Raw genomic sequence first — 22,181 nt, forward strand, 5'->3', positions numbered from 1 at the left:
TTCTAAATAACCTCTGGGCTTACACATCGCCACCACATCAGTGACCAATCAAGGCTATGCCACATTTCCCAGACAACACTCTGTAGTTCTCTATTACCTTGTCTCGCCTGACTATCTATAACGTCCACACTGGCTTGGAAGCTCTGTTACCTTTGCTTTCTGTGTCTCTTTCTGCTGAATGTGATTTTATTACTTTGTGCATTTAAGCAACTCTGACCCTTCTTGATTCTCTGTGGGGTGGAGAAGCATCACCAGTACCTCCCTTCACCAAGAGCATCGACCCCTCACCTTGACTACTCTTGTGATTCTGATTCACCAAACTTTGACATTTACTCAGCCACCCTCAATTGTCTGAGCTTAGGGAAAGTGTGGGAGTACAGTGAGGGTGTTCCTTTACATTAGTTCTTTCTTTTCCTGTATATACATATTTTTTTTTTACTGTGATAAACATATACAGATACATATATCTGTTTGAGTCCCAGATTTATTTATTTATTTTTGGGGGGTGGGGGGACCGTGGTTTTCTCTTTCTTTATTGGGCGCTTTGTAGATGTCATGCAGGTCTAAAAGTTACGCTGTTAAATAACTATTGAAAAACTGACCAGGACGAAGGTCCTAGTCCAGAGCTCCAAACCAGAAGCAAAAAGGAATGGGGGTAGTGGATTGGGGGGTACTCCTCCAACATCACCAAAACCCAGAAAATGAGGATCCTAAGCTACTTCACAAGTCAAATCCGGGGCTTGGGCCCTTGGGCTAATCCACGGGTACCTCGGACTGCATCACGTTCAGAGTAAGGTAACCAGCAAGAGGCTGGAGCGAATGGCTAACCAATTCCAGACATGGACAGATGTAACTGAAAGGAGGACAAAAAGTGGACAAGTACTGTCCAGCTGTAGATAAGAGAGTGCAGTTAAGGGAGGCTGAGGGGCAGGGGAGAGGCTGGGGAAGCGAAATTGCAGCAATGCAGGAGTGTAGCCCCAGGGTCCTGTCCTGAGCAGCTGGTCAGGGTAGCAGATGTTAGTTCCCAGATGGAGATCCTGACCCAAGCCCAGGTAGAGGCCTCACATGCTGTGGGTCCTCTTGGTGAGCTGGGGCTCCTCATCCACCTGCTTGGATTGAGGTGCTCCTGGTAAGCCAGGATGTCTCCAGGCCACTTGGTGATTGTCTGCCTCTCACACACCCAAATTTCCCGTGCAAACTGCTGAATGGGTCTGAAGCCATGGCTGACCAGCAGCATACCACCCTCAAACTCATTGATGGCATCTGCCAGGGTGTCAATGGTCTCAATATCCAGGTGATTGGTGGACTTGTCCAGGAAGAGCATGTGGTGGTTCGGCCAGGCCAGCCAGACCAGACACACTTGGCACTTCTCCTCATCTGACCAGTTCCAGATTAGGCTTACCTGTTGGTTCCCAGTGAGACCATATGACCCAATGATCTTCTTCATTTCTTCCTGATTTCTGGGTAGCACTTCATGTACTCCAAAGGCAAGATATCTAAGTCCAGCTGCTCTTGTAAATGCTGATGGTAATGCCCTGTCTTGACACAAGAGTGTTTTCAGATCATGCCATCTGTGGGTAGTAGCTCTCCAGTTAGCAGCTTCAGAAGAGTTGATTTCCGTGCTCTGTTGGGCCCTACCAGAGCCACTCATGTGTCAAGGTCAATTCCAAATTCTAGATTATTGTAGATGCAAGGCCCATCTTTATTATACTTGAAGCTCACATTTTGCACCATAATGACGGGTGGAGGGATCTTGCCATATGGTGGGAAATAAAATGACAGTGTCTTGTCGCTCATGATCCTCTCTGTCAGTCCTGATGCCATCATTTTCTGTAGCATCTTCTTCTTGCTCTGGGCCTGCCAGGCCAGCTTGCCACTGCCATGGTGAAACCTCACAATGTAGTTCTTCGTGTGCGCAATCTGATCTTGCTCCCAGTGAAACCTCTTCATCTGGTTCTTCTCCAGTTCTAGCTGCATCTTCACATACTGATCATAATTACCCATATAATACTTCAGTTTCTTGTGCGTGTGAATGATGTTGGTACAGACACCATTCAGAAAATCCTGGGAATGGGAGACAAGGACCAAGATATTCTTAGAAGTTTTTAGTTCTTCTTCTAACCACATTTAAGCATCTAGGTCCAGATGGTTGATGGGTTCATCCAGGAGCAGCATGAAGTGCCAAATAAAGAGGGTTCTGGCAAGGGCAGCCTTCATCCTCCAGCCCCCACTGAAGTCTTTCAGCTTTCTGCGCTGCATGGCAGGTGCGAAATCCAGTCTGTGCAAGATTTGCGAGGCCCTCATCTCTGCCTTATCAGCATCCAGCTTCTCCAGGTACCCGTAGAGTTCCATGAGCTTCTCACACTCCGCATCTTCAAGAACCAGATGCTCTGCCTCTCTCTCCAGCATGGCCCGCTCTGTGTCAACTTCCATCACACACTGCAAGGGTGTCTTGTCATTAGGGAGCATCTCTCAAGTCAGATGGTAGATGTCGATGTGCTCAGGGATGGGCACTTCATGTCTCCCAATAGCAGAGAACAGCATGAACTTTCCAATTCCATTTAAGCCAATGAGGCCATAACAACGGCCTGAATTCAATTCCAGCTTGGTGTCACTGGGCAGCTTTTGACTGTGAAAGGTGAGTGAGAGGTTGATAATGTGAACGTCAGTACTGCTGGGATGAGAGGCCAGGATGCCAGTGACAGCTGGAGCAGCAGCTTTCTTCATTTCAAAGTCCTCTAGCTCCTTGGTCAGCAAATCCACTTCTGTGGTGTCTCTGCCATTGGCCTTATTTCTGCCACCTGTGGTTCTGTGACAGCATCTCCATTTTCTTCATGTCCTTTTCTGGGCCGCTGTCGAGCTTTGGCAGCCTCCTTCTTTTCGGCTGCCTTCTTCTTGGCCAGGTTGGAGGGCATGAGGATGACCCACAGGGGTAGGTTACTGTTCTTACAAGGAGCTGGGCCTCACCGCTTGGCCTCTGAGTCCCTGATTTTTTTTATTATTTTAGATATAGATACCCAGAAGTGAAATTCTTATATCATATGTTAATTCTATGTTTAATTTTGTGAGGAACTGCCATACTGTTCACATTTCTTCTTGTATCCCCTGTACGCCAAAATGTCTCCTTAGGTCTGGTGTAAACATCTGAATAGAAACAATGAGGGCAACTGTATTCATTATTTATGGCTGTGTATCAAATTACCCTCAAAATGTGGCAGCTTAAAACAATAAACATTTATTATCTCAGTTTCTCTGGGTCAGGTCTGGTTTCAGCTTAGCTGGGTGCCATTGACTCAAAGTATCTTGCAATCGAGGTATTAGCAGAGGCCGTAGTCAACCCAAGGCTCAACTGGGGAAGAATCTACTTCCAAACTCACTCATACATCTAGTTGGGAAGTCTCAGAAGATACGCTTCCAAGTTCCCTTAGATGGCCATTGGCATGCACGCACCAGGTTCCCACTGGGTGCTGATCGGAGATGTCAGTTGCTTGACACATGGCCTCTCCATAGGCCGCTCACAACATGGCAGAGTTTTCTTCAGAGTGAGGACTCCTGGAGAGAAAGAGAGCAGGAGAAAGCTTGAAAAAGGCAGTCTTTTCATAATCTAATCTTGGAATCGCATCACATTACTTTTCCTGTATTATATTCATTCGAAATGGATCATTAGGTTCAGCAAACACTTAGGGGAGGGTATTATACAAGGATGTGAGTACCAAAAGGCAGAGATCACTGGGGACCATTTTAGAGGCTGCCTACCACAGCAAGAAATGTGTTTTGCTTTTACTTTCATTGCTGTAATCTAGAACAATTAGGATCTAGAAAATAACGGTTTAATAATGAATGAATATTAGTAGGAATGTAACATCTGAGCCTTCACATTTTTAAATGGTGTTTGAAATCAGAGAAAACATAGTGTACCCTAACTTACAATGTTTTTAAAAACTGATGTAATCCCAGCACTTTGGGAGGCCGAGACGGGCGGATCACGAGGTCAGGAGATCGAGACCATCCTGGCTAATATGGTGAAACCCCGTCTCTACTAAAAATACAAAAAACTAGCCGGGCGAGGTGGCGGGCGCCTGTAGTCCCAGCTACTCGGGAGGCTGAGGCAGGAGAATGGCGTAAACCCGGGAGGCGGAGCTTGCAGTGAGCTGAGATCCGGCCACTGCACTCCAGCCTGGGCGACAGAGCGAGACTCCGCCTCAAAAAAAAAAAAAAAAAAAAAAAAAAAAAAAAAAAAAAAACTGAAATATATATTTATCTTTTTTATTATGTTACATTAAAAATCAGAATCAAATTTAGCATCTCTCCCAAAAGACATGAAGAAAACAATACCACGTACTGACTCCTTTTGTATATTTCCTGGTATTCTGGTGGAAATTTTGTCATTGTATGACATATGGGAACAGATAATATGGTTGAAGATAATGCAGTCTATTTTAAGAATTTTACATCAGTTACTAAAAGGCTTTTATGCTCCATGTTAAGGAAAGCAAATATTACACTAAATATATGCATGCTTTTATGCTTGCATTCTTTTTTTCAAATGTCATATTGATCTTTAGAGGAGACTTTTACATTACATCAGTAATAGTAAGGAAAAAAATATATATTTATTAACATAGGCTGCTATATTGGGTACCAAAAGTATATCTAAATATGCCCTTAGCACCTTAATTTTTTAAAATAACATTATTTGGTGTTCTTTTCTAAATTAATTACTTCTTATACTCAGAATTTTATAATTGGTGATAATTTATTAGGCTTCCTGAAAGTTGTTAGGTATGTTATACCATGTACTCTCTATAAATATGAAAGATGTATTAATGTATTTATTCAAGAGACATGGGCCAGTTTAAGGAGAAAGTTGAAATGTTTAGCAGCAGCGCATTGGACAGTCCCAGAGAAAAAGTTGTACGATACACTGTTCAAATCTTTCCAACAAAAAAGGATATAATTCTTAGCCAGACAAGATCATAAGCTATGATAGATGTGTTGTACTATGGATACAGAATGGTAAGTTTCACCTATTAGCCAACTCAGATCAAGTGAAAGTGACAATTTTAAGGAATGTATTCAAAGCATTATGAAACCACTCCCAGATTTTAGCATATGTATGTAGTTTTCAGTTAGTAATGACTGCCAGGCCAGCGGTGTGGAAAAAGAGAGCAGTAGCAAAAGGTTTATTCTTCTTGCTGTATGTTGTATGATAATGACCACAATAAAATAGCATCATATACTTATCTTATACTTCATAGTTCCTAACACAGTTAATGACGAAAAATATTTTTGGATTTTTTTATCCCAATATTGAGTACTCCTAAATATTTATTGAACTTAATTTATAATGAAGCAAACTCTAAAATCACCTCTAACTCTAAAAGTTTACTATAGTATAATAGTAACATGTACCAATGTTAGTTTCGGTAAAGAAAAACATTTCTTTCATTTTAGCAATAAAATGATATTATTGTATTTGCTTAATAACTTCTTAAATTCTGACTTTGCTACTTACTTTTAAAATAATTCCACAAACACATATGTTTTTTAGTTTCTTTGATATTCCTAACTCAATAAAACTTTTAAAAATCTATTAGTACGTGCCTATGGTCCCAGTTACTTGAGAGGCTGGGGTCTTGGGAGGGCTTGAACTCAGGAAGTTGAGGCTGCAGTGAGCCATGATTGTGCAATGCATTTCAGCCTGGGCAACAGAGCAAGACTTTGTCTCAAAAATAAATAAGTAAATAAAATATTTGATCTCTTAAATCATAAACCATTCCAAAATTTAGAATTCCAAGTATGATAGTTATAATCCAAAAGTATGCTAATTATTACTAAAATTTCTTTAGAACTTCCCAACTTTGCTATAAGAACACATAGATACATCTAGAAGAGTCCAGATTCAATTTGTTCTAGTCATAGCAAGTAAGTTTTACCTCTGCTTTCTCAGAGTGTTGATAGTCAATATTTCAATTGAAATGCTATAATTGTTAACTGTTTTAAATTTGGGGGCATTGATTTAAAAGCTGAATCACTCACTTATAAATGGTAAATATTAAAGTCTTAAAATAAAAACATAATTCCTTAAGAAATAATATTATGAAAGAAATGGAAAGGAGACATAACCAAGAAAATCCATATCCCTTATTATTGCTTAAAACTTAAAATGATAAGCATAATTATTAAGCAACAAATAGACTGTCATAGTTCTAAAGTCAAGAACTAAGAATCTCAAGCAAGTGTTTTACAGACTCAACAAAGTTTATACGATAATAGTGCAATTTCAAATTGTATAATAAAAATGTTCTTGGTTGCTGTTGATTTACCTCCTAAAGTACGATTCCCAGTGCGATTTTTTTTTTTAATTTCTCACATCTTTTTCTTGCATACATGGTAGTGACACTCTTCATATTGCAGTTGTAAACTAGCTTTAAAACCTGGTGAGCTACAGAAGCCCTATCCTTTGGTCATATCATGAATACCCAAGTTTTCTAGAATTGGTTAAGGTAGATCCGTAGTCCCTTGACTGACTCTTAAGTACCGTCATGACTAATTCTCCACACAAGGCTTTCTTATTACCAATACTTGGAAAGAAAATGAGAAGTGTCAATTAAGGTAATATTTCTATTGATTAAAAGAACCAACTATTAATGTATCATTTATTTATTAGAAAATAATTATATTTTATTTTATATCATTTTACAGTAGAAACTTGAAACACATTGCGATTATAAACTTGGAAGAGGCATTTGATAGAGGTTCTTAAGCTAAATTACATAAAATTTCAGGCTTCAAGGTATCTGTGAACTTCCTGAAACTGTAAGATATCTTATGTTAATGAACATGTTTCTAATAACATCCAAAGAGAGAGAGAAGGGAAAGACAGAAGTGAAGGATGAATGACTCCAAGGTTAGTAGCCTGAGCAACAAAAAGAATGGAATGTGCCATCAGCTAGGAAGGGATGATTTCAGGTGGAGCCACTGTGGAAGGGCGGGGTCAGGTGTTCAGTTTTATATAGGTTAACTTTGAGACATGTATCAGATAAACTAATGCCACATGAACTAACCACAGAGAGGCACAAGATGGTAAGAAAAATAGAACTCCAAAAAAATATGTAGTGTTCACCTAAGTAATAATGCTATTAAGAATATGCTACAACAATGGTAGGACACCTCTCCTGAATTTTGTGTAAATGTTATTCTAATTTTCCTCTAAGGTACATTTAAAGACCAAGAAATCAGTTTTGCCTTTGAAAGAGAAACCATTTTTTTCTATATTTTTTTTGTTATACCAATGATACACAGCTATTAAATATGGTTATAAATATTTAACCTATTAATGGTTGTGTTACACATTATAAACAGCTTTATGAGCTCACCAAGCACTGAAAGTGGTATACTCTGGTTCCCCAAGGAACCATGGATAAAGTCTCTGCCACAGTGGATGACATTATGTGCATTCACCAGTGACAAATGAGTGCTATGTCAGTTATAGATACTATATTGAGTTTATTTTAGTCAGGAAAGTTGGTGGCAAAGAGAAGATATGGTGTAAACTGATCTTGGCTAACTGATAGCACACTAAGAAAAAAAAAATCCTTCTTTTGGAATTAATTTTACTCCACAGTAATGAAAGAGTGTGTGTGTTTTTTTTAAATCCTGAAATTAATGTAAAAGAATGTGTCAATGGTGTTGGTTATTTAGGACCCCTACATACCACATTTTGAACTTTTCTATTCTTATACATTTCTTTCTTCTTGGTCTGCCCTCTTTTTTTTTTTTTTTTTTTTAAATACCTTTCCCTTTTGGAGGGATTTATCTTGCTTATACTTAGGATCACTGCTAAAGGGTAAAATTAATAAGTCATCTCGGCAGACAGCTGTAGCATAACATGCAAAAGGGAAGACAAGCCAACTTGACAGAGGTCCAGGTCTCTAGGCACAAGCTTTGTGGCCTTGGGTTGGATACTTAATTTTCATGAGTCTTGATTGTGTTACACACGTCCATTAATCTCTCTCTGTATCAGTTTTCCCAATTGTAAAATAGAAATAAAATGCCAGCCTAGCATTGTAGTGAAATTAAATGAATAAATGTAGAGAGTTGTTTAGTGTAAGCTACTATACTAATATAATTAATATAATACAGTACGGTAATAATCACCATTTTCTAATTGAGATACATATATGTAAAAGGACTGCCAGCTAATTATATTATTTAGCCCTCAATTATTGACCTCCAGACTGCATATCAGCCTCTGCACTGTGTATTTATGGTACATGATCTGTAATCTTTACAGCAACCCAGAAAAGCGGGCTTTACTTCTCCATTGTACAAGAAACTAAAACCGAAATGCAGATAACTGATGTGCACAAAGTCACACAAATAGAATGTGGCAAAGACAGAAGTTGGCCCCAGGCCAAGTCTGCCTAATTCCCAAACTTATGCTCAATTCCTCACCCACAAAGAGAGTGGTGAGATGACCAGTCCACTTGAATGAGCAGCCCACCAGCTTAGTCTTGTGCCCCAGCAAAATTACAGGAATGTGTTGAAACTCACTGTTCTCATCTATAAGATGACTCTACACAATCTTCAGGAACCCTGAAAAGTAAATTCCCAGAATGGGTGGGAATTCTGGAATCTGCGCTTTTTAAAAAATGTGGTTTGTTTTTGCAAAGTCAGTTACCTAATTAAATCCTTTGCCATTCTCAGATTATTCTCATGAAAAAATTGACGTCAACACAGAGAAAAAATGTCCTTAGATCTACAAAAGCAAGAGAAAGCTGTCTAGGCTACACAAACTGTTTACTCTTTCATTCTGTCCATTATATGCTTTAAACATTCCCCCAAGAAAGTGAACTTATATGCTATCACAAAGACTGCAATGTATTTTTATGTGTTTGCATTATCTGTTTGTGGTATTTTTAAAGAATACTTTATTTGCTATTTTAATAACAAGTAATTATTTTCTAGTTATCATTCCCTCATTTCTACATTAAATATACATGAATAAACTTGATTTAATGTGTCACTTCTGCACAAAGGTATGAACGTCCTCTGGAATTTAAAGACATGAAAAAGAATTTGTGTTTCTTACCTTCATTATCAGTACAACTGGGCTTAGAGTCAATATACCTGGATTATATCAAGTCTCTTTCAGTTGTTCTTAGATTACATCTACTAGATACAAAAATCATCTCATAGTACCTAAAATCTATACTACAAAATTCTTGCCACTTATTTCTATTAATGCAAAGCCATTTACTAGATTTTGTAAAGATACAAGGATAAATTAATTGTAACTCCAGCCCTCAGACATCCTTTGAAAGCCAGCAGCAATACTTTTGGAAATTAGATGCCGTATTCACAATTCAGGACAACTAGGGAGACTCCATGATAGATTATTGTATGAGCATTCACAATACATAAAATTAAAGTAGAAAGTTAAAATAAGAAATGTTTCTTGTTTTTGGTTAAAGATGAAAATTAATACTGGATACAAACTAAAACACTAAATAGATAAATCAGTATAACTCTGATCCCTGCTACATATTTGTAATTTATAAAATTTCTGTTAATTTTGTGAGAAAGTTTCAATTTCTTAAGAACTCTCACATTAACTAAATTACTATATTTGAAGTAGCAAGAGATTTTGAACTGTAAAACATTACGTTGATTGATTGTGATACTCAAAAGTGCTTAACACTTATTTAGCGCTTTACATTCTCAAAGCACTTTACAAACATTAATGAATTAATCATGCCACTGTGATGTCAGGAAGGTGGTAGAATCACCATTCCTGAGATGAAGGAATTAATTAAAGTGGCTTATGGCAATGAAAGATTTTAAAAGTCTAAATATTGAAACCTCAGTAAATACCTAAATGACGAGAGCAGTGACTTGACTGTATATGATATAAAGAAAGCGGTGCAAGTTGATACAATATTGCAATACAATCAAAGCCACCTTTCAACTGTGGCACATAGAGTATATAGCCATTGCTGACTACCCATATATCCCTACTAACCTTTGTTATTCTCAAAGAGCTATTATAGAATTAATTCTGCTAATATTTTAAAATTATAACAGCTTCATAAATAAAATGCCCTGTGAATTAAAACAATTTGTTTATGAATTTGTAATTTTTCATTATTAATCATGTTTTAGAAAAAAGTATCAACTACTAGAAATAGTTTTTTAAAATCATTTTAAAAAGAACATTGGTAACTAAGAAGTCTAAGTTATTTCCAAGGCAGAATTTTTTACTGACAACTTTCTAAAATACTATCAAAAAGTTTATAGATTCTTAAAATAATGCCAATCTAAACTGGTCTTCTGAAATCACAGATATATATTTTAGAAAAAAATTTAAGTAGATATAGATATAAATACAGACACATGCACAACACATACATATACAGACACATATGTGTGTGTGTGTGTATGTGTGTGTGTAGTCTCTGTGTGTGTGTGTGTAGACTGGCCTCCAACTAGACAGCCACAATCAGAACATTTTCAGGAGTAAATTACAATTTGTGTGATTACCTTCTTGGTCAAACATTAAATAGTCCTAGCTTTTGAGCTTTAGTGAGCCCTTAAGCATCATCTGAATAAACCTGAAGAGAGGCATTTAGGTCATTAGCACCATCACAAAGTATACCCTCTTATCAATTCAGATGCAAAGTTATTTCAACTATTTTCTTTTTTAGTTTCCATTGGTTCCACATTCTAGCCAAATAAAGGAAGAGTTCAGATCTTGAAACCAGAGGAAAATAAAAGAAGTATTAAGAGAACTTGATTATTTTATAACAAGATTAGGAAATCCATCTGAATTCAAACCTTATTCTGAATTTCGGGGCTTTATATTGACCACAGAGTTACTGATATTGCAGTCTTGTGTAGGTTCGTAACACTGAAATAAACAGGAGACTGAAGGAAAAGGAAATGCAAATGGACAATATGCAAACATTTGAAAGATATTCTGCCTTATTGGTATTTAAATACACGTAAAATAACGTTACTGTAAGATTGACAAAACGTAAGAGAATGCCAAAACTTAGGGGTGATAAAGGTGCAAGGAAATAGGTCCTCTCACAGACATTCTTGAACTGAAATTAATGGAATCATTCTGTTTGGTGATATCAACAAAAAAGCAAACAAACAAAAATAAAGAAGCCCACTAGGAGACAAATGTTTGTCTTAGGATGTTACTAAAGCATCCTTTGTAATGGAAAAGAAAACAAAAACTAATTATATACCAATAAGGAAATGGTTGAATAAATTACGGTATAACCATATTATCAACACAATTCCAGTTTTGAAAAGTGTGTTATATTTGTATATATGTGGATACTTTTGATTAAAATTTTTAAAAATTTCAAATATAGGCACAAAATATTAATTATAGTTACCTCTGGGGATTGAGATTTTAAGAATAGCAGTGGGCAGAGAAGCTTTTCACTTTTATTACTTTAATTATTTTTAAGTCTTAAGTTGTAGGTGGTTTTGGTTTGTTTATTTTATTAAACAAATAAAAACAGGGAAAACTTTTTAAGACTAATATAATTTACATTATCTTCGTAAGTTTGTGACTCAATTAAAACTTTGGAAATAAACACACTAATTGATATTGCCTTGTATAAGTGGCAGAGAAAAAAATCTAATAATCAAGAAGGTGTAATTTGGGATTCTACTGGCCAACTGATAGTTAGCCAACACCTAAAATAAAACTTTTTAATAAGGTAATAGAGAAACAAAGCCCTAGTCTATTCATCATATTACCATATTTCCCACATTAACTACATTTCAAAGATCCAACCTGGTTTTATTTTAGTTTCTCACTTCTTGCAGTAATAATTTGTCATTGAATTTTGGGGGTATGTCAATATGATGATGAAGTGCCAGGTTGCCGTGGAGCAAATATACCCCAGAAGACCAACTCGAAAAGACAGAGAACGTTGACATGTTCATGCTTCTGTGAATTCCATGTCTATGTCAGCCCTAAATTGCACAAAATTAAGCAACAAAGCTAAAAGTTCGTTAAAAGTACTTTTTAAAAATTGTTCATTTATTTCCTAATGACATTGAAAGTTCTGTGCCTTTGATTTTTCAAATGCCAAAAATATGGCCCACTTAATTGATGTATCAATCAATGGCAATATTTGTTTTAAATACATGTACTGTATTTTAAACATATATACACGTGCATACTACACATTTGGTTGGACATAGAGAGGAAACATGCTAGATAAATAGACAGATGTAGAAAAAAACAGATTATTGTCACACGACCAGGAAAATGTAGGCACATGGACACATTGTAGGGTGGGTAGCGCAGGGCTTACTGGGTGAAAGGAAACAAGGAAAGAGGGACTGTCAGCAAAGGGAGACAGTGCCCCGCTGCAGGACTCCCGCCTCACAGATTGATTCCCAGGTCACCACCCAGGAACTGAAGAGGCCAGGCTGCTCCCCACTGCAAACGCCCCGAACTTCTCGAGGCTCCACCCCGTCCTCCCAGTGCGCAGGTGGGCATTATTCAGAGACAATCAGTCCGAAAAGAGCCAGCGTCAAACCCGGACCTGCAGTCCGGTTTTTCAGCCTTCAGGCTATTTTAGGCTTTAAGGCGGGGTTTCACCGGGGACTCTTGGCTGTCTCCTGTCTCTATCACAGACGCATAGATACACTGAAGCATACTCATCTGAAATTTTTCAGTTGCTCCTTACTTTAGTTTTCTATATAACAATTGAGTTTTGACATTTAAAACTTTTTTAAAGAAAAATAATTAATGCATACTCTAAGTTCTGCTCAATTTTGCTATTTTTTATTCTTAAATTCTAAGAGAAATTCTGAAAAGACCTCTACAAATGTGTTAAGATGCACAGATTCTATCACAATGGAAAATAAATCAATAGATATTCTGAAGAAGAAAAATGAAAAGTGGAAGTTTTTTAAATAAAATGCCAGGAGGTTGTGTTTGTGTTAATGAGAAACATTATCTTACCAAAAAATGCTGTTATTCTCATTTCCATTTATATAGGAAATTGATTAATACTTAACTAATTGGCACATGCAAATGGGGATTAACTGAATTCACTTTTCTCCACAACTCAACGACTGTAATTTAGATCCTTACTTAGATTTAAATCTTTTATTATTTTTGAAGGTAATCATCTTCCTGTTGTTAGAAATAAAATATCAAAGCACCATGCTAATTATAGCTCCTGTCTCACAAATTAGCTAATTAACATTACTGAAAAGCAAATGTACAGCGAGCAAAGTTGAAACTCCTGAATTGGAGTCAAGCCTTTATACAAGACAGTGGTGAGATACAGGTTATTGAATGCCATTGGGTCAGATATACTTTGGAGCTAATAACTGTAGTCAGATATTTAGTTTTTCTTCAAATAAGTAGCTTATTCTGATGTTTCCATGCAATTACACCTGTGAACTTTTTGCGATTAGCTCTTCTAGATGGAGATGTGAGGTGGGAAATCAGAATGATGCGCATGGCTAGGAAAAGCCATCTTTTAGTAAAACCTCAAAAGTTCTCAAGGCATGCATGACTTGCTTAGGAAACTATAAAACCAGTTGTGTTCATAATTTTGTGTTCGCTAACTAATATATTTCAATACCTAAGATGTTGGAACAATAATTCTTTAGATTCAGGGGGAAAAAAAAACTGTTTAGCAGTGAATTTAGAGGGAAATGGCTAGAAATTCAAAGTTCCTCAGAGATATGAACCTAATTCATTTGTGTGCCAATTTAACCTGTGGTTGGATAGTCACGTAGAATCAGGGCATGTGTGGAGGAGCAGTCCTAACAAGCAGGGACGTGGTCTTCATCGGAAGTATTGGAAACAAGCCTTACCCATGACTATTTGCATATTGAATGTTAATTAAGCAGTTACTATGTGTCAGAGTATGTTACAATCTTAATACCTGAGAGTATGAAAGACTCTCACTCTCACTCATAGTGATGAGACTATGACCTCAAAAAGCACACAGAGATACAACAGACAAACCAAATGTGTAAACAGAAAAATAATTAAGTTAATTAAATGTTGGAGTACCTGCGACAAACAAAAACCAGAAGGTTGAAATAACACCAAAGTTAAAAGACTGACAAACTGAAAGATCTAGTCATGGAAGAAACAGAACAAATGTGATTTCAGTCAGATGTTCTAAAATACAGAAGAGCTTCATGTGACCAAGGGGCCGAAAGAAGTTCATTATGCTGAAGTATAGTGAATAGTGAACAAGAGAAAGAACAATATAAAATGAAGGTGTAGAAACGGGAGCAGAGCAAGGTCACATCAGGCCTTGTCAACTTTACTAAAAGGCTGATTTTATTTTAAGTTCAACAGGAAGACATTGAAAGTCTTTAATTTGGGGAATGATATGAGTCCAATCTACATTTGGGAAGGTCAGTCATGGGACGAAGTGAGAAAGAGATTGTGGAACAACAAGAGCATAAGTGGGTAGACCTATGAAGACTGTATTCTATAGTCTTGGTAAAACATGGCAGTGGTCTTGTCTTTGGTGGTAACAGTAAAGACAGAGAAGAAAGAATGACTCTAGATGCAAAGTGTATTAGTCCATTCTGCTATAAAACACACACACACACACACACACACACACCAGAGACAGGGTAAATTCTAAAGAAGAGGTTTGATTGACTCACAGTTCTGCATGGCTGGGGAGGCCTCAGGAAACTTACAATCATGGTGGAAGGCGAAGCAGAAGCAGGTACCTCCTTCACAAGGAAGCAGGAGAGAGTGAGCATGAGCAGGGGAAATGCCAGATGCTTGTAAAACCATGAGATACCGTGAAAACTCACTGACTGTCATGAGAATAGGATGAGGGAACCCACCCCCATGATCCAATCACTTCCCACTGGGTCCCCCCATGACGCCTGGGATTATGGGATTACAATTCAAGATGAGATTTGGGTGGGTCACAGCCAAACCATATCACAAAATTAGCAGAAATCACTGATAGAGAATGAAATCACTGATAGAGAAAGCATCATACATACGTCGCTTGAGCAACTGGGTACATCATAGTGAAACCTGGTAAGAAAGAAAAATCTGCATCTAGTCAGGGAGACAAAGGAGCCTTCAGAGTGATGAATTAAGGTAGTCATGCCAGCCCAAGAATAAGGCTTAATTTGAAACCCCAAAGGCAAGACAAGAAGCTGAAGTGGCTACAATTCTCTTTGCCCAGAAATTACACTCAGGGGGAGTGAGAAATGGGGACAGGGTTGAGGAGAGATGGGGGACATCAGTGGAGGCATACATGGGATGTGACTGAACAGGGGAAAAACTGGACATACAAGGCAAAGGGCATATGAGACCACAAGTTCTGGACTGTCACATGGGTCTAGCATATTCCATTCAGAAGAGCACTGTGATGGAGCCCTGACATGTGTCTTAGTGCTCCATAGGCCCGGGCTGCACCTGAAGCACTCATGCTTTAAAGAACAGCCAACCTTTCTGAAATTCTCAAAGGTGTTCCATATTTTTGCTTATGAGAATATTAAGGTCTTTGAACAATTTCCATTACTCCAGCTTTGCGCAATGTATCCTAATGCCACATCTTAATTCTCAGAATCCCTGATGTAGCCCTGTCATAGGCCGAGTGTCTGGATGAATCAGACATTAGAGTCAGATTGGAGACTCACTCTAAGCACAGAAACCCCAGTCAGGGTCTTACTCTAATCACAGAAAGCCTCAGACATGTTTGTTATACGAACAGTTTGTTTTGGGGGTTCTCATCTCTCACCATCCTCTTTTTCTCATTTGCAGTCATCTACCCCTTTGTAAGGTGTCCATTCAGCTGCCTCCAATAAATAGTGCCCTGCTATTTTCTGACATCCAACTGGATGATGCACCACACTCATTTCTCTTTTCCCTGTCCCCTATAAAAATATATGCATCAGTGTTCATCCCTCTACAGCCGTTCTAGATAATTCAATAAACTAATCTATGTTCAAACTGCTAATGGTTTAAATCAGAGGATGTTAGAAGTGGCCCTCTGGAGAAACATGGCTTAACCAACATGTTAAGGGCTAATTCTGGAAATAGCAGCTCCTTGTAGGAAATTGAACTGTAAGTGGAAAGCAAGCCTTTTACATCCTTAAAATTAACCACATAGAAGGTTGTCTCACCCTGCTTTGGGACAAACTTTAGCCTTAAAAGTAAGCCTCCCAAATTACGGAATGCTTGTTTGAAGAAAGACGGTTTGCCCTAAAAAAAGAGGAGGGCTTTCAATCATCATGTGAGTACAAAGAAAAAAAAATTTTACTGGAAAAGGAGCGAAGCCTTTGTCTTTGACCCAGTGTCCCACCGAGTGGAAACGTTTGCTTGGAGATTCCATGCACAGGTCAATGTACCACAGAAGCCAAAATCAGTTCTTAAAAACAATAACACTAACCACAAGCCACCCAAGAATCAGAGACACTTTTATACAGCCCAGTTTCTTCCCTTACAGGCTCATTTTCAAGGCCACATGGGTTGGGGGAAAATTGTGCATCCCTGCTAAAGTGGTTTTTCGTCTATAGTGAATGTGTTTTAGTCTTGACATATTTTCCCATTGGTAAGGGGGGAAAAAGTCAAGCAAATTTAAATGCACAAATAAAATTTGCCATTGTCTTCAAAACATAAGAGAGAGTGCTTTAAGAGCAAGCTTTATTTTGGCTATTTGCACTTCAATTCTCCTTACCTAAAAGATGGGAGTGTTGTTCAAAAAGAATAGAAAATAGCCTTCCTATAAAAGATCCCAGCATAAAAGATTAAATATGCATCTTACCTTTAATACCTGACTGGTTCCTAGCCAATGCATAGCTTTTATGTCTTTCAACTTGACTCCAAGAAGACTTCCCTGACCGCCATAAATCATTTGCTTTTGTTGCATTGTGCCGATATTGCAGCTTTATTTTCCAGGTGCTCTGTTCATGACATCTCTCCCCAAATCAATTCCTCAGCCAATCTTCTACTACTTTTATTTATTTTAATACAGTATTATTTTTAAAATATAATGAATAAATGGGCAAATTAATGAGTAAAAGAATACATGAGGCTGGATGAGATGGCTCATGCCCATAATCCCAGCAGTTTGGGAGGCCCAAGCAGGAGGATTGCTTAAGGCAAGGAATTCAAGACCAGCCTGGGCAATGTAGAAAGACCGATTCTCTATAAAATTTTTAAAAAAGGAAACTTAGCAGCGTGTGGTGGCACTAGCCTGTAGTCCCAGCTATTCAGGAGGCTGAGGCAGCAGGATTGCTTGAGCCAGGGGGTTCAAGGCTGCAGTGAGCCATGATTGTGTCACACACTCCAGCCTGGGCAACAGAGCAAACACTAACTCAAAAAAAAAAAAAAAAAAGAAGAAGAAGAAGAAAGCATAAGTGAATAAATAAATGAACCAAGGCCATTAACTGCCATAAATTCAGATGAAGAGCTGTTTACATAAGTGTTACCCTTTGATTTACAAGCTACCTAATTGAAAATAGAAATAAAACGTAAGAACATAAGAAGAGTGAGTGACAGAGTTCCATTTTTTTCAAGATTAGTCTGACAACTAACTTCTCTAAGTACATATTAGATACTTTGAAAAGGTCTTTCAGACCAGTACAATACCATTTGGTACATTGAACTAGTCATTTACTGAGTAATACCCTGTATATGTAAAAAGTCATGTAACGTTTACTCTTTTATAATCAGAGAGCAGCTAAGGCTCTGGGAAGTAACAATAGCTTTCAGAACTACAGTCAGCAACAAGCTACATTTCCAGTTTTGCAGATTCACTAGAAAAAAAGGATTATCCTTTGTAAAATGTTAATAGTGCCAAATGTACCTGTATGGTTGACACAACCAATGAAGCTTCCAGTGTATTCTTATTTTAATAAAATGCTACTTTTAAGGAGATAACATAAATAATTATCTAATACTTTAAGTGACATAAACTGCATTTAATAAGTTCTAGAGTATTATTCATATTATTCTCTTCAAAAGCATTAGCTCACTTAATCCCCACAATCACTTAATTCCCACAACAGACCTAAGATGCTGATACTATCATTATTCCTAACTTACAGATAGGGAAACTGAAGCATAGGGAGAAAAACCAAGCTAATTAAAGCTAGAGCTGAACTTTGACCCCAATTCTATTCCATTTTTGAGTTCAAGCTTACAATCATTAAAATATATTCTTTGTTATATGCATGGTTATATACATAACCACAAGAATGTTAAGTTTACTTATCTGTTTTGTACACCAGCGGATCACAGGTGTTTATATCAATGCCTGTCATACATAGTGGGTACTCAATAAGGATTTGTTAAGTGAAAGAATGATAAATAATGAGGACTATCTTGGATCAATACTATATCAATAATCTCATATCAGTTCCGGACTCAAGTTAGATGCAAGATATTCACCTGAAACAAAAGAGTGTTAAGTTGCATGGTAGAATTCCTCCTGTCAATCACATGTTTTGATAGTTGCCTCATCATCTATATAGAGTAAAACTTTTTAGAACATTGATGGTAGGTTAATTTATGATCTCTGTCCAGCATTTATGACATATGTTAGAAAAACAAGATTATTTTTGCTTCTGTTGAACACATAATGATTCTTATGGTAGGCTTAAAATACATATAAATAATCAATTAAACACAAAACTCGATACACAGCAAATAATTGTTAAATAGAGAAGGAATTTAATATACTGAACAAGAAGACTCATGAACCTAGGTTCTTTGAGCCAAAATGATACATTTGTTCACATTTCTCTAAATAGTTGTGGTAAAACGTATTGTGCTATGCATATTTTCTCAGCTATCTTTTATTATTTCATATAACCAAACCATTTAAGAAAAAGAGCACACTTTAAATAGCAGAGCTATTAGGTACCAGCAGCCTAAATGGATCTCTATCTTGTAGATTATGTTCAATTAATCTGCTACTGTTTGTGCAAACACACCTCGTTCTTTCTTGCTTCTGTAACATTTCTCATGCTATTCTCCGACTTAAAACACTGTTTCTTTTCTTCAGGTATCCAACTGAACTTCAAAGCTCAGCTAGCTCAAACATTATTTCTATGAAAACTTTCCCAAGAAAAATATTGAATTAAAAGTGTGGGAGTAATCTAAGAAATAAAATAACCCATCTCCACCAACATGAACGTATGCATAACTTTTCCTTCTACTACTAATTGCTATTGCAGCCTAGACTTACACATCTGAAGAGACAAAATTGTGAGACTGTGATCCCGGCAGTGAGACTCCAAAGTCTAGGTATTTATCCGTAAGCGAAATATATACAGATAGACGGATGATACGCTGAGCACCGTGGCTCATGCCTGTAATCCCAGCACTTTGGAAGGCAGAGGTCGGAGGATCACCTGAGGTCAGGAGGTCGAGACTAGCCTGGCTAACATGGTGAAACCCCATCTCTATTAAAAATATAAAATTATCTGGGCATGGTGGTGGATGCCTGTAATCACAGCTGGGGCAGGAGAATTGCTTGAACGCGGGAGGTGGAGGTTGCAGTGAGCCGAGATCTAGCCTTCGCACTCCAGCCTGGATGACAAGAGCGAAACTTGTCTAAAAAAAAAGAAAGAAAAGAAAAAAGATGGAAAACCTGAAGATGGCCGAATAGGAACAGCTCCAGTCTCCAACTCCCAGCACGAGCGACACAGAAGACCGGTGATTTCTGCATTTTCAACTGAGGTACTGGGTTCATCTCACTGGGGAGTGCCGGACGATCGGTGCTGGTCAGCTGCTGCAGCCTGACCAGCGAGAGCTGAAGCAGGGCGAGGCATTGCCTCACCTGGGAAGCGCAAGGGGGAAGGGAATCCCTTTTCCTAGCCAGGGAACTGAGACACACAACACCTGGAAAATCGGGTAACTCCCACCCCAATACCGCGCTTTAGGCAAACAGGCACACCAGGAGATCATATCCCACACCTGGCCGGGAGGGTCCCAACCCACGGAGCCTCCCTCATTGCTAGCACAGCAGTCTGTGATCTACCGGCAAGGCAGCAGCAAGGCTGGGGGTGGGGCGCCCGCCATTGCTGAGGCTTAAGTAGGTAAACAAAGCTGCTGGGAAGCTCGAACTGGGTGGAGCTCACAGCAGCTCAAGGAAACCTGCCTGTCTCTGTAGACTCCACCTCTGGGGAGAGGGCACAGTAAACTAAACAAACTTAGCAGACACCTCTGCAGACGCAAACGACTCTGTCTGACAGCTTTGAAGAGAGCAGTGGATCTCCCAACACGGAGGTTGAGATCTGAGAAGGGGCAGACTCCCTGCTCAAGTGGGTCCCTGACCCCTGAGTAGCCTAACTGGGAGACATCCCCCACTAGGGGCAGTCTAACACCCCACACCTCACAGGGTGGAGTACACCCCTGAGAGGAAGCTTCCAAAGCAAAAATCAGACAGGTACACTCGCTGTTCAGAAATATTCTATCTTCTGCAGCCTCTGCTGCTGATACCCAGGCAAACAGGGTCTGGAGTGGACCTCAAGCAATCTCCAACAGACCTACAGCTGAGGGTCCTGACTGTTAGAAGGAAAACTATCAAACAGGAAGGACACCTACACCAAAACCCCATCAGTACATCACCATCATGAAAGACCAAAGGCAGATAAAACCACAAAGATGGGGAAAAAGCAGGGCAGAAAAGCTGGAAATTCAAAAATTAAGAGTGCATCTCCCCCGGCAAAGGAGCGCAGCTCATCGCCACCAACGGATCAAAGCTGGACGGAGAATGACTTTGACGAGATGAGAGAAGAAGGCTTCAGTCCATCAAATTTCTCAGAGCTAAAGGAGGAATTACGTACCCAGCGCAAAGAAACTAAAAATCTTGAAAAAAAAGTGGAAGAATTGATGGCTAGAGTAATTAATGCAGAGAAGGTCATAAACGAAATGAAAGAGATGAAAACCATGACACGAGAAATACGTGACAAATGCACAAGCTTCAGTAACTGACTCGATCAACTGGAAGAAAGAGTATCTGCGATTGAGGATCAAATGAATGAAATGAAGCCAGAAGAGAAACCAAAAGAAAAAAGAAGAAAAAGAAATGAACAAAGCCTGCAAGAAGTATGGGATTATGTAAAAAGACCAAATCTACATCTGATTGGGGTGCCTGAAAGTGAGGGGGAAAATGGAACCAAGTTGGAAAACACTCTTCAGGATATCATCCAGGAGAACTTCCCCAACCTAGTAGGGCAGGCCAACATTCAAATCCAGGAAATACAGAGAACGCCACAAAGATACTCCTCGAGAAGAGCAACTCCAAGACACATAATTGCCAGATTCACCAAAGTTGAAATGAAGGAAAAGATCTTAAGGGCAGCCAGAGAGAAAGGTCGGGTTACCCACAAAGGGAAGCCCATCAGACTAACAGCAGATCTCTCGGCAGAAACTCTCCAAGCCAGAAGAGAGTGGGGGCCAATATTCAACATTCTTAAAGAAAAGAATTTTAAACCCAGAATTTCATATCCAGCCAAACTAAGTTTCATAAGTGAAGGAGAAATAAAATCCTTTACAGATAAGCAAATGCTTAGAGATTTTGTCACCACTAGGCCTGCCTTACAAGAGACCCTGAAGGAAGCACTAAACATGGAAAGGAACAACCAGTACCAGCCATTGCAAAAACATGCCAAAATGTAAAGACCATCGAGGCTAGGAAGAAACTGCATCAACTAACGAGCAAAATAACCAGTTAATATCATAATGGCAGGATCAAGTTCACACATAACAATATTAACCTTAAATGTAAATGGACTAAATGCTTCAATTAAAAGACACAGACTGGCAAACTGGATAAAGAGTCAAGACCCATCAGTCTGCTGTATTCAGGAGACCCATCTCACACGCAGAGACATACATAGGCTCAAAATAAAGGGATGGAGGAAGATTTACCAAGCAAATGGAGAACAAAAAAAGCGGGGGTTGCAATACTAGTCTCTGATAAAACAGACTTTAAACCATCAAAGATCAAAAGAGACAAAGAAGGCCATTACATAATGGTTAAGGGATCAATTCAACAGGAAGAGCTAACTATCCTAAATATATATGCACCCAATACAGGAGCACCCAGATTCATAAAGCAAGTCCTTAGAGACTTACAAAGAGACTTAGACTCCCATACAATAATAATGGGAGACTTCAACACTCCACTGTC

The 22,181-nt window shown here is 38.5% G+C and overlaps 1 pseudogene; it reads right to left on the reverse strand.

Annotated features, from left to right (window-relative positions):
• Window positions 1-927: 927 nt before the first annotated feature.
• The window catches only part of LOC105477408 (ATP-binding cassette sub-family F member 2 pseudogene), a 125,736-nt pseudogene continuing 104,482 nt past the window's right edge, over window positions 928-22,181 (reverse strand).

Source organism: Macaca nemestrina, chromosome 2 (assembly GCF_043159975.1).
Source record: "Macaca nemestrina isolate mMacNem1 chromosome 2, mMacNem.hap1, whole genome shotgun sequence".
In the NCBI taxonomy this organism is placed as follows: domain Eukaryota; kingdom Metazoa; phylum Chordata; class Mammalia; order Primates; family Cercopithecidae; genus Macaca; species Macaca nemestrina.